Raw genomic sequence first — 13,208 nt, forward strand, 5'->3', positions numbered from 1 at the left:
AGCAAAGAGGATTTGTCATTGCCTCCGGGGAACAGCCTTTGCTGTCATTTCAAGATCACCTAAGGAGTTTGCCTACATTGCAAGCCTGTTAGCATGAGCTTAATGGCTTCAAAGGAGTCTCCAGGCAGCATAACTAGGGAAGGGTTATGAGTGAGGCTTTAGTGGCAGCAAAATAGATGGATGTAATTAGTTTAAAATACTGGACATGGGGGACGCCTGGGTGGCTCAGTCAGCTAAGCATCCAACTCTTGATTTCAGCTCAGGTCATGATCTCACGGTCAGTGAGTTCGAGCCCCACGTTGGGCTCTGTGTTGACAGTGTGGAGCCTGCTTGGGATCTCTCTCCCTCTCTCCCTGCCCCTCCCCCGCCTGTGCTCTCCCAAAATAAATAAATAAAAACTTTTTTAAAAATTAAAAAAAATACTGGACATGGGCACCCTCTAATGTGGGATGACCTAGGGTAGTTACACAGGTCGTGCACTACAGAACACTAGGGGGCACCGTTGACATGGAACCGGCATTCCCTAAAACACCCCACCCCACCCCAATCCTCCCTGCTGCAGCTCACAGCCTACACAATTCCCTGTGGCAGTCCTGCTCTTGACTGCTTGGAAGCTGAGTCTCTTATCCAATTTCATTCTACCTGCTCAAAGTGGCTCTTCTAGTTTCCAACCAGGAAGCATTTTCAGGGGCAATGCTCTCCGTATCCTCATTTCCTCAAGGGACTGGTAGTGTATGTTTTTCCAACATATTCACCTCCAGCAAAGAAATCTCACAGATTCAGATTAACTTGATAGCGGATAGAAAATAAGGAAGAAGGCAATATAAGTTAACCAAAAAACATCTGAGTACTTATAATGACATGTAAAATCTTTATGCTTGAGTACATAAAGGGAATTAATTAGGACAGGGCTATAATTTTTTTTTTAAGTTTAAATAGTTTAAATGATATTGAGAATTTACTATGTTGCTTAACAAGAAGTCTTGTGGTAGGGCAGAAGCGAAGTTAGTTAATTTAACGCTTCAACAATGTCTAGAAAGACAGGTTTTTTACAACCATCCCATACCATTCTCACTTGGAAGGTCAGCTTTGTCCCTCTGGCTACCTTACCTCATAGTAACAAGATGGCATTCATGGTTCCAGACATTCTGCACAAACCCCACATCGTCTTTCGGACAGAGTCATTTCCTGTGTGTGTGCATGTGTGTGTGTGCGTGTGTGTAGGTACACGTGTGTCTTTTATCAGAACGGAAAAGCTTAGTCAGAAGCACTCCATATTAGAATACAAGTCAAGCTGCTAAAACAGAAAGTCTCAAAAATATGATGGTTTGAATAAGAGAGAAGCGTGTTTATCTCTCATGTACCAATCCCAATACGCGTAAGTCTGTCTTATTACTCTTGAAGTCACGCTGTGTCTTCAAGTTGAATCACCAATATCACCTCCCAGTCTGCGGGAAGTGGAAAGGAGAAAAAGTGAAGCACAGCAATCCCCTTTTAAACACACGATCTGGAAATGAGACTCAACACTTCTTCTCATATCCCCTTGGCCAAAACAGCCACATGGCCATACCCTGCAGCAAGGGAGGCTGAGCAGTATGGTTTTGTGGATGGGCATATGCCTAGCTCACACTGAAGGGGTGTTACTACTAAAAAGGAAAAATGAATAAGGGCAGGTAATCAATATTCTCTGCCCCATTCCCCTCATGGATTGCTGCTCATGTCTTATTGACCAGAATTACTTCACATGATCGGATCTAAAGCACTCACTGCATGAGAAGTGGAAACGCCGCGATTGGCTTCGACCAGGGTTTCTCAACCTCAGCACCGCTGACATTTTGGATTTGATGATTCATTATTGTAGAAAGCTATCCTAGGGTCTGCGAAATGTTTAGCAGAATCTCTGAGCTTTACCCACTAGATGTCAGAAGCACAACCGTCCCCCTATTATGACAACCAAGAGTGTCTCCAGACACTGCCAAATGACATTTACTTGAAAATCCCTGGCTTAGAGCAGGAATAGGATGCCTCTTCCTTGAGTCATATTTGAGCAAGATGGACACAAAATCAGAGCTATTCCAACTGGAGTGATGGAAGAAATAGCAACCGACAGTGCCTGTGATTGCCAGTAACACAACAAATGTCAAACAACATGTTACCAAATGGATGTCCTGTCAGATCATTTTAATTAAATAATTTATTTATACTACATATATATGTTTTAAGAGCATACATGGTGGCAAAGTGTTCCAGGTACATTCTTGGCTCTGGAAATACAGTAATAACAAAGCAAAGTATAAAATCCCTGCCTTTGTGGATCTTGAATTTTAGCACATAGCTACCTAATAGTTACAAGTCAGCTCTGGGGGCAGTATAGGGTAGTATGGCATTGGAATTAAACACTCCTGCACCCAAATTCTGATTTTGCCACTTATCAGATACGTGACCCTGGTCAAGTTACTTTCAGCCCCTTGAGTTTCACTTTAGAAGAAACTTATACTATCACCTCTTAACATTATTTGGAGGATTAGTTGAGATATACTTTGTAGCCCAGCACCTAACACAAGTCTTAGATGTGTGATAGCAGAAGAGCACTGGACTGGGAGTCAGAAGTGTTTCATTCAACACACATTTATTGAGCAGCTACTATGTGCCAAGCTCAGTTCTAGATACGGGGCATTCTGAGAGTCAGGTAGCTAAGACATACACTCTGTGCTTAAAGGGACCTCCAGGTTTAATACCTACTGGGATGATACGGTGGGGGTGGGGGTGGTAAGAGGATGAATATAACCTGTGTATAGGTCCCAGTTTAATCAGACCATTTTCTTTCTAGCACCTGGACCAATGCTTGGCACATAGGAGGTGCTCAATAAAATATTTATTAAATGAAGAAATGAATGAATGTCTCTATACAGTGAGAACAAAAATTCTGACTCACAGAAATGTTTTGTAGACTTACAAAGTCCAACGTAAATATCAGTGAAGTCAGGAACCTTGATAATCATTTGTCATTATCAAAGTAAATGACTTACATGCAAATTGAAAATGTGAAAGCTTTTTCAAGTACTTGGAAGCCATTTGACTTCTTAAATAGATTGAAATCATATTTATATTATTTTCCTAGTAAACCCTTTCCCCCAGTAACTGGAAAAGTAAACTTTAAACCAACTCGTATCCAAATCATGGCAAACATGGGCGAAATCCAAATGAATGGGATTTCACTACATAATTTATCTGGATTTAAAAGTTTTAAAAAATGATCATGTTAAATTCATTGACTTCATCTATAAAAATACATTCAAATGTGCTTAGAACTTGTTTTGGCTGGAGATGTGGAAACAGAGAGTAATAACAAATGACACTCTACAAATTCTAAAAATTATTGGTGACAAAATTGAGTCTGTTCTTCCAATTTGCTTATAATTATTTTACTCTGATTTTTATTATTTTTTCTTTAGAGAATCAAGCTGTTTCCACTTAGATTACCTCTAAGTCTTCAAATCTGGGTATATTTAATATAAATCAGGGGGCAATTCCAAAGTTTGAGTGAACACAGAGGTCCAAATTAATGTCATGCTGTGGGGAAGGGCTGCAGGAACTGTTATCACATGCTTCATTTCTCTAAAACACTGTATTTAAATCTAGACAATTAAAAAGGTAAGGTGTTGGTTGGCTGGGGGCAGAGGTGGAAAAAGAAAAGATAAGTTTTACAGAGAACTAAAGTTGGCAGGAAGTTGCAAGATGAGATTCGGCTTGAAATATAAATTTATTTACCAAGAAGGAAACTATGAAAAGATCAAAGTACCCACGTCCCCTTGCACATTCCCCCAATTGATTCTGGGTATGACTTGTAAGATCAGGGTAGCCACTACCTATGCACTATATTAAAACTAGAGACACTTGAAATATTCCCCTTGCTAGTTTGCTTGAAATATGGGTCACTGCCCCAAGGTGCACGGAGGTACTCAGCTTACAGCTTTGGCCAATGAGCTATGCTTTTGCATGCATGGATAACTGCATTTCTTTTTATACCCTATAATCCATTTATATATATATTTTTCCACTAAAAGGATGTATTGAAATAAGAAGCATAAGTCATAATCACTAAAGGCATTTTTTACATATGCAAGACAAAGAATAGGCTAGAACAAGAATGAAAGACATAAAAATAAGGGAGTCTAATGGAGAACCTTCCTCATTAAGTTAACTCTAATATTGTCTGATTTGACCTCAGAGATTGAGGCATTTATTGTGAATCAAATTTTATTAGGGACAAAAGAATTCTTTGCCGTCAGAGCTTACTGTACCTAACAGACACCTTTGGGAGATGTGCCCAACCCACAGCCCAGCCCATGTGGCCTCAGCTTCTTCTTGGGTGTCTTCTCCATGGCTCTAGTTCTGCCGGTCTTCAGTGATGCCCTTCTTTCTTCCATGCCCTTCAGGCCTCAGGATGGTACTGGTTTCCTGCTGTTGTTAATCTCTTGGTGCTTCTCCATCACTTTGTGGTGTCCTTGACCTCCATAAAACCATTACTTACAGTCTGTTCATGTGCCATTTGTGTCTCTCAGGGACCCAGACAACCACACTCCTTGTATAAGTAGTTCCTATTGCTAAAAAAAGTACCACAAGGTTGGTGGTTTGAAAAAATGTATTATCTCACAGTTCTGGAGGTCAGAAGTCCAAAATGGGCTTGACTTGGCTAAAATCAAGATGTTGGCATGGCTTCATTCTTCTGGAGGCTCTGGGTGAGAATTTTCCTTGGTTCATGGCTCCTTCCTCCGTCTTCAAAGCCACAGTGTACCATCTTCAAATCTCTCTTTCTCTGACCTCTGCTTCTGTCATCCTCTTGGCTTCTCTGACTCTCCCTCTCCTGCCTCCCTCTTTCCCTTATAAGGCCCCCTGAGCGTAGACTGGGTCCACCCAAATAATCCAGGATAATCTCTCTATCTCAAGATCCTTCATTTACCAAATCCCTTTTGTAGTGTAATTTACTCACAGTTCCAGGGATTGGGACATGGATGTCTTTGGGGGGTGGGTGGGTATTACTCTGTCTACCACACCTTCTTTCAAGGCAAAGGATTCTTCTGTTTCCTTCCTGGACTCTCTGTTCTCCCATGCTCTATTTTACCCGCCTCCCTTGTGGCATTCCATTAAATTTTGTGTGTCCACTGCTAGGAATTTACCCAAGGGATACAGGAGTACTGATGCATAGGGGCACTTGTACCCCAATGTTTATAGCAGCACTCTCAACAATAGCCAAATTATGGAAAGAGCCTAAATGTCCATCAACTGATGAATGGATAAAAAAATTGTGGTTTATATACACAATGGAATACTACTTGGCAATGAGAAAGAATGAAATATGGCCCTTTGTAGCAACATGGATGGAACTGGAGAGTGTTATGCTAAGTGAAATAAGCCATACGGAGAAAGAGATACCATATGGTTTCACTCTTATGTGGATCCTGAGAAACTTAACAGAAACCCATGGGGGTGGGGAAGGAAAAAAAAAAAAAAGAGGTTAGAGTGGGAGAGAGCCAAAGCATAAGAGGCTCTTAAAAACTGAGAACAAACTGAGGGTTGATGGAGGGTGGGAGGGAGGGGTGGGTGGGTGATGGGTATTGAGGAGGGCACCTTTTGGGATGAGCACTGGGTGTTGTATGGAAACCAATTTGACAATAAACTTCATATATTGAAAAAAAAAATTTTGTGTGTCCATTATCCCTTTCTGTCTCAACCTTGACAGGTCAGATAGCATGAGAAATTACCTAGTACCAAGAGTTCCATGGTTATAATGGATTTTTGTGTTGCCCCTCCCACATTGTGTTTACATTTTAACCAGATCTCTACTGCCCCAAAGAAGGGGATAATCATGGGGTTTCCAGGTATTCAATGAAAAGATTATACAGTTTGTGTTTTACAGCCCATTTGGCTGTCCTTCAAAGCCCAATATAAGGGGTGGTCTTGCCTGGAGATTATGAACTTTTGGAGGAATAAGATCTTATTATACAGTCAGTGGTTAAGCTTAGGCTTTGGATTATTGTACAATTAGCTCGGGTTCTGGATTCAAATCATTACCTGAGTTAAAATCCTTTTGCTGTCATTTATTACCTTGGTGATCTTGGGCATGTTACTTAACTTCTCCATTTTAGTGAAAGAACATGCTAAGATGCTGTAATAAAGACACCCAAACTATAGTGATTCAAACAAGACAAGTTTACTTCTTGTTCACATAATAATGCAAAGATAGATTTAGGGTCAGCATGTACATGGCTTTGTCCCATAAGCTCATCTACAGACCAGGTTCCTTCTATGTCGTTGCTCTTCTCTTCATCCTATGGTCCTTGTTTCCATGGTCAAAGCTGGCTCACTACTGTCCAAGCATGGGGACAAGGAAAAGAGGACAGAGAGAGCAAGAAGCTTCCTTTCAAGGATGGAACACTGAAATTGCAGCCCTCTTTTCTATTCACATCCAACTGGCCCAAATTAAGTAATGTGGCCACATCAAACTGCAAGGGAGGCTGAGAAATGTGGCCATTCTTGGGCACCCCTGGGTCTAGCCAAAATCCATCAGCTTCAATTACTTAAAAAAAATAGAGAAGACAGAAATTAGGGAACAATTAGGAGTCTCTGCCCGTTGTCTACAGCTTAGTTTTCTCATCTAGAAAATGAGAGCACAGTTTTGATGATTAAATGTAATACGCAGAGAGAATTAGAACTGTGTGCAGCGCATGGTAAGTGTTCAATAAATGCTAGTTTACATTACAATACTACATGTCTCCTCTTCCCTTCCCTGCCTGGGTCCTAATGTCTGTACAAGGGAAAGGCAGACAGTGAATGATCCAAGGACTGTTGGAGGCTCATTCCATTGGGTGTTGTCCTGCTGGGTGTGGATGGACTGGCTAGTTAAAGGTGCAAGGGTAGGTGCACCATTTGGTATTCACAAGACAGCCTGGCCCTAAGGTACTGAATAATGTGTGCTGTGATGAATTAATCTCTTTATGAACATGGAGCAGGTTCAGCCTAAAGAGGAGAGTAAGGAAGGAGAGAAGCTGAAGCAACAATGATGAGAAGGACAGGAACACAGTGGAGGGGGCCAGCACCTTTGTGTGAATTTGAAAAAGACTCCTCTTCTTCAAGACATCTTACTGCCATCTGCCTCAATGCTGTCGTAATATGCAAATGTACACTATGATATGAATGATGCCCCCTAGAGTTGTTCAGCTACAACCTGTACAAGTCCTAGAAAAGCCATATAAAGATTCAAGGATGGGTGAATAACAGGAAGTAAGAAAGAAAAGCTACATTGGTAAGAAGTATGAGAACAGAGTTTATAAATAAAAGTGGTATTATGGACTGAATTGGGTCTCCCCAAACTCATATGCTGAAGTCCTAATACCCAATGTGATTGTACTTGGAGATAAGGTCTTTAGGGAAGTAATTAAGGCTAAGTGAAATCATAAGGGTAGGGCCCTAATCTAATATGGACTGGTGACCTTACTAGAAGAGGAAGAAATACGAAAGCGCTCTCTCTGCATGTGCCTAGGGAAGAATCACGTTAGGATATAGTGAGAAGGTAGCCATCTACAAGCCAAGAGAGGGGCCTCACCCAAACCAACCCTGAAGATATCTTGATCTTGAACTTCTAGCCTCCAAAACTGTGAGAAAATGTCTGCTGTTTAAGCCATCCAGTCTTTTGCACGGTAGCCCTAGCAGGCTAATACACGGGTGGGGCGGGGGGCAAGGGGAAGGAAAGGTTTATCACAGTAGAGAGAGGGCAGATATTAGAGGAAAAGGAAGGACAGAAGAGGAAAGGGGTTCAGTTCTTCATACCGCATCTGGGACTTCATGAAGGAGGGAGTTTCGCCAACTCCAATGAAGTCCTCTGGTGGTTTGGTTAGTCCCTATAAGTGAGGCACTACTGCCACCTGGTGGCAACACACTTAATCCAGTCCTCATTCTCTCAAACTTCTTTTGAGCACCTGCTCTGTGCAAAGAAGGTTGCCAAGCAGAGGGAATAATATTAGTAAATGTTGATTAACACCTGCTATGTGCTGATCTCTGTCCTATGTGCTTTACACACACACACACACACACACACACACACACACAATTTAAGATTCACCACAACCCACCACAATAATATAGCAATATTATTATTGCTATTTTACAGAGGAGGAAACTGAGATACTAAGAAATTCAGTAAGTTGCCTAAGAGCCTACAGCTAATAAGTGAGAGAGTCAGATCTTAAACCAGGAAGTCTGGCTCCAGAACTCTTCACAGGCATCTTTCCTGCTCTTATAGTTTCTTCCTAATAAGAAGTAAATAACCAGCTAAGGGAGTTGTGTAAAATACTAACAATTTGAAATGATAGCATACCATTTTATTTTTTTATGTTTTTGAGTCATGACCAAGAATCCTCAGGGTGCCTGGGTGGCTCAGTCAGTTAAGCCTCCGACTTCGGCTCAGGCCATGATCTCGCAGTTTGTGAGTTCGAGCCCCAGGTCGGGCTCTGTGCTGACAGCTCGGAGCCTGAAGCCTGCTTCAGATTCTGTGTCTCCCTCTCTCTGGCCCTCCCCCTCTCACGCTCTGTCTCACTCTCTCTCTCAAAAATAAATAAACATTGAAAAAAAAAGAATCCTCCTCTTTAGCTAAAAGACTGACTGACTCATTGTGCATCCACTGGGTTAGGGCACTGGCCCAGAATGTGAAAGTCCATATTCCACAGAAGCTATTTCAGCAGAAGGGAGAGGGACGGGTGAAGAAATAGGTAGAAGAGGCAAACCAAGAGAGAGGAGAGAGAAAGAAACTATAGAGCTGTGCTATCCAATACAGCAACCACTGGTCCTTGTTTAAATTTTCATTTTAAAAATTAAATTAAATTAAAAATTTTAATGCTTCAATTGCACTAGCCATCAATTCATCTCAAGTGCCCAGTAGCCACTGTGGCTGATGCTGTCATAATGCACTGCATACAGAACATTTCCATCATCACAGAATGGTCCATCTGTACTGCTATAGATCCTTTATCCCGGAGAATGGAGTCTTCTCCATGGCTGATCTGGGCATAAGTTATCCAGAATCCACCTTGCAGCTGGCAGTCTGCAGGTCAGTGACAAAGTAGGAGGGCAAAAGTACAATAATCCCAGAGCAAAACGGATGGTACCTCCCTTGCCCTCTAGCCTGTCCTGGGGCAGGCTGAGAGTGAAGATGTTGAGGCTAAGTAGGACTTAGCTCCTTTTTTAGGTGAGCTGATGGGAAGCAAAGAGGCGCCTTGTTCCTCCCTTTCGCTGGGTCCTGGAGCTGGCTGTAGGGTGCTGTTGCACATAACTCTCAGGGTCTCTTACTGGATGTCCTCTTAGCTGGTGGTTAGGGAAGGCAAGGACAACTTCACCACCCAGTTTCCATTTTACTCAGGGCCTTTGCTCTTAGCTGATGCTCCATTACATTGTCCAGGAGCTGCCTATCACCACACGCTGAGTTGTATGGGCCTCTCAACTCCCAATCCTATCCCTAGGAAGACCTGAATGTTGTTTAATAAAGCTCCTTTTTTGTGATAATACGTGAGCCTCTGTCTAACATTAATTTTTCTACTGTGACAAACTGGCAGAGATGGGTAATTTAGACAGGCAATAACCAGCTAGCAATATGAAATTTAATTTAGTTGGCTGCTCAAGAGAAGTCTACTAAAACACACACAGAATGGTACATAAATACACAGAATGGGGTAGCACTCGAGCTTCAATGTAACTATTGTGCACCCCATTCTGTACCACTGCCTTGTTCATTCTTTGATTCCTGTCCCTTTTCTTCAATCCCACTCTTCAGTCCCTCGATTATATTTTGTACCAGCTAAGTTCATTAGCCTCCATAAAGGTGTCCCCGCTCTAGGCTCAGTTCCCTCCAAAACACTCCTCAGCTAAATTCATTCAACAAAGATTTATTCAGCATCTACTGCCCCCAAAGAATTATGGTCTAGTTCACATTGGTATAGTCAAATAGCTATAGATACATGGTAGAATACATCTACTGGTTAGTATTCCTCTGGTTGCAAATGAGTGAAAATTCCATCTGGAGTAAGCTGAAAAAGGGAAGTCTAGCTCATCGAGTCCAAAGGTATATCTTGAATTTAGGTGGGGTTTGACCCAGAGGTTCAAACAATGTCTCCAGCAGGCTTTTTCACTCTCCTTCCTTTCTCCCTGTCTTCAGTTTGGCTTCATTCTCGGGCACAGTGTGAAGACAGAAGGCTGCCGGCAGCTCTGGACTTGCAATGGAATCATGTGTTTCTCTCCACCAGCTCCCGTCGTGTCCCAGGATTCACTTGGATTAGACCAACCTGGTTCACATGGTTGCCTCTGAATTGTGGCATTAAGGAAAGCCTCAGATCACACGGACCACCCCTAAAATGGGGGAGAGGTGCATCACAGAACTGGTAACAGAGAAGGTAGACTAGAAGCCGAGTAGATTAAAAAATAGCCCATGTCTCAATAAAATGATCAAAGCATATTAAGAACACAAAGAAATAGGTGCATAAATCTTTGACTTCCAAGTCATGGAAGGCTTCATAGTAGAGGGTAAACATGAATTGACTCTTAGGAAAAAAAAAAGCGCAGAAATTGCTGGTCAGGCAAGAGAAGGGGTGAGAATGGGAGGGAGGGGATGCCAGTGGCAAGAATGGCCTATGAGGTCACAAAAGAGAATGACCTAGGCATCCATATTTTGTTCCAGGCAAAAAGCTTGACTAAAAGCCAGGCTCTGCAGCTCTAGTGCCTGGTTGGAACCCAGTCTCAATTCTGAAACTTACTAGCTGTGTAATCTTGGCTGGTTACTTAACCTTAGGTTATTTTGTAACTTGTGTAATGTGGAACTTAACCAGGACAGTGCTCGTGCCTCAGTTTCCCCTTCTGTAAAATGGGAAAAGCAATCATACCTACTTCTCAGGGTCGTTGTCAGGATTAATAGAAATATGTAAAACAGTAAAGGTCATCTATGATAAGCCCACAGCTAACATCCTACTCAATGGTGAAAAGCTGGAAGCTTTTCATTTAAGATCAGGAATGAGACAAGGATGACCATTCTAACCACTTTTATTCAACATAGTATCAGAATTAAAATCTTTGAAACCTCTGTACTATCCAAGGCAAGCTACAAATTCAATACAATCCCCATCAAAATTCCAGTTGTATTTTTCATAGAAACAGAACAAACTATTCTAAAATTTGCACGGAACCACACAAGACTCCACGTTAGCCAAAGCAATCTTCAGAGAGACGAACAAAACTGGGGGCATCATGCTCCCTGATTTCAAACTACATTACAAAGTATAGTAATCAAAATAGTATGGCACTGGCACAAAAACAGACACATAGATCAATGGAACAGAATGAAGACCTAGAAGTGAGCCCAAGTATATATGGTCAATTAATTTGTGGCAAAAGGAGCCAAGAATGTACAATGAGGAATGGACAATCTCTTCAATAAATGGTATTGGGAAAACTGAACAGCCACATGCAAAAGAAGGAAACTGGACCATCATCTTATACCATATACAAAAATAAACTCAAAATGGATTAGACTTAAATGTAGAACCTGAAACCATGAACTCCTAGAAGAAAGCATAGGCGATTAGCTCCTTGACTTCAGTCCTGGTGATGATTTTTTTAAATTGGACACCAAAAGCAAAGACAACAAAAGCAAAAATAAACAAGTAGGACTATACCAAACAAAAAAGCTCCTGCACAGCAAAGGAAACCATCACCAAGATGAAAAGGCAACCTGCCAGATGGGAGAAAATATTTGCAAATCATGTATCTGATAAGAGGTTAATATCCAAAATATATAAAGATGTATTCAACTCAATAGCAAAAAAAAAAATCTGACTAAAAAAATGGGCAAAGGATCTGAAAATACGTTTTTCCAAGGAAGACATCCTGATGGCCAGCAGACACATGAAAAGACGCTTAACATCACTAATCATCAGAGAAATGCAAATCAAAATCAAAATCAAATGCAAATCAAAACCACAATGAGATATTACCTTACACCTGTTAGAATGGCTATTATCAAAAAGACAAGACATAACAAGTGTTGGTGAGGATGTGAAGAAGAGGGAAGCCTTGTGCACCGCTGGTGGGAATATAAATATGATGCAGCCATTATGGAACACAGTCTGGAGGACCCTCAAAAAACTAAGACAGAACTACCATATAGTCATTCTCTTTTCCTCCCTGGCTGCTTGAAGCTCAGCCACCATCAAGAAGGACACAGTACCTATCTAGGCCAGGAAGTTCATGACCAACCAACTACTTCAGAGGAAACAAGTGCTCATTGATGTTCTTCACCCTGGAAAGGCAACAGTACTTAAGACAGAAATTCAGGGAAAACTAGCCAGAACGGACAAGACCACACCAGATGCCGTCTTTGTATTTGGATTCAGAACCCATTTTGGTGGTGGCAAAACAACTGGCTTTGGCATGATTTATGGTTCCTTGGATGATGCACAGAAAAATGAACCCAAACATAGACTTGCAAGACATGGCCTGTGTGAGAAGAAAAAGACCTCCAGAAAACAGGGAAAGGACCATAAGAACAGAATGAAGAAGTCAGGGGACTGCAGAAGCCAATGTTGGTATGGGCAACAAGTGAGCCGGAGATTGGAAAACAGAAGGAATAAAGGTTCTGCAATGACTTTATCTGTGGTGATGGTGCAGATTTTTCATGAGAGGATTAATAAGCCAAGAACTTAAAAATATATATGAGGCGCCTGGGTGGCTCAGTCGGTTAAGCACCCGACTTTGGCTCAGGTCATGATCTCATGGTTCAGATAGTAAGTTTGAGCCCCACATCAGGCTCTGTGCTGACAGCTCAGAGCCTGGAGCCTGCTTTGAATTCTGTGCCTCCTTCTCTCTCTGCCCCTCCCCTTCTCTCTCTCTCTCTCTCTCTCTCTCAAAAATAAATAAAAATTAAAAAAAAAAAGAAAGAACTTAAAAAAAATAGAACTACCATATGATCCAGCAATTCCACTCTGGGTATTTATCTGAAGAAAATGAAAACACTACCTTGAAAAGATATATGTACCCCCATGTGCATTACAGCATTATTTATAATAGCCAGGATATGAAAACAACCTAAATGTCCATCAGTGGAAGAATGAAAAAGAAAATATGGTGTGTATGTCTGTGTGTGTGTGTGTATATGTATACATACAGTT

General features: G+C 41.5%; 1 pseudogene; it reads left to right on the top strand.

Moving 5' to 3' along the window:
• Positions 1 to 8,996: 8,996 nt before the first annotated feature.
• Positions 8,997 to 12,690, top strand: LOC128774986 (40S ribosomal protein S24-like; annotated as a pseudogene).
• Positions 12,691 to 13,208: the final 518 nt, after the last annotated feature.

The sequence above is a fragment of the Panthera pardus genome, unplaced genomic scaffold (genome assembly GCF_024362965.1).
Source record: "Panthera pardus isolate Hobbes unplaced genomic scaffold, ASM2436296v1 HiC_scaffold_6, whole genome shotgun sequence".
Lineage (NCBI taxonomy): Eukaryota > Metazoa > Chordata > Mammalia > Carnivora > Felidae > Panthera > Panthera pardus.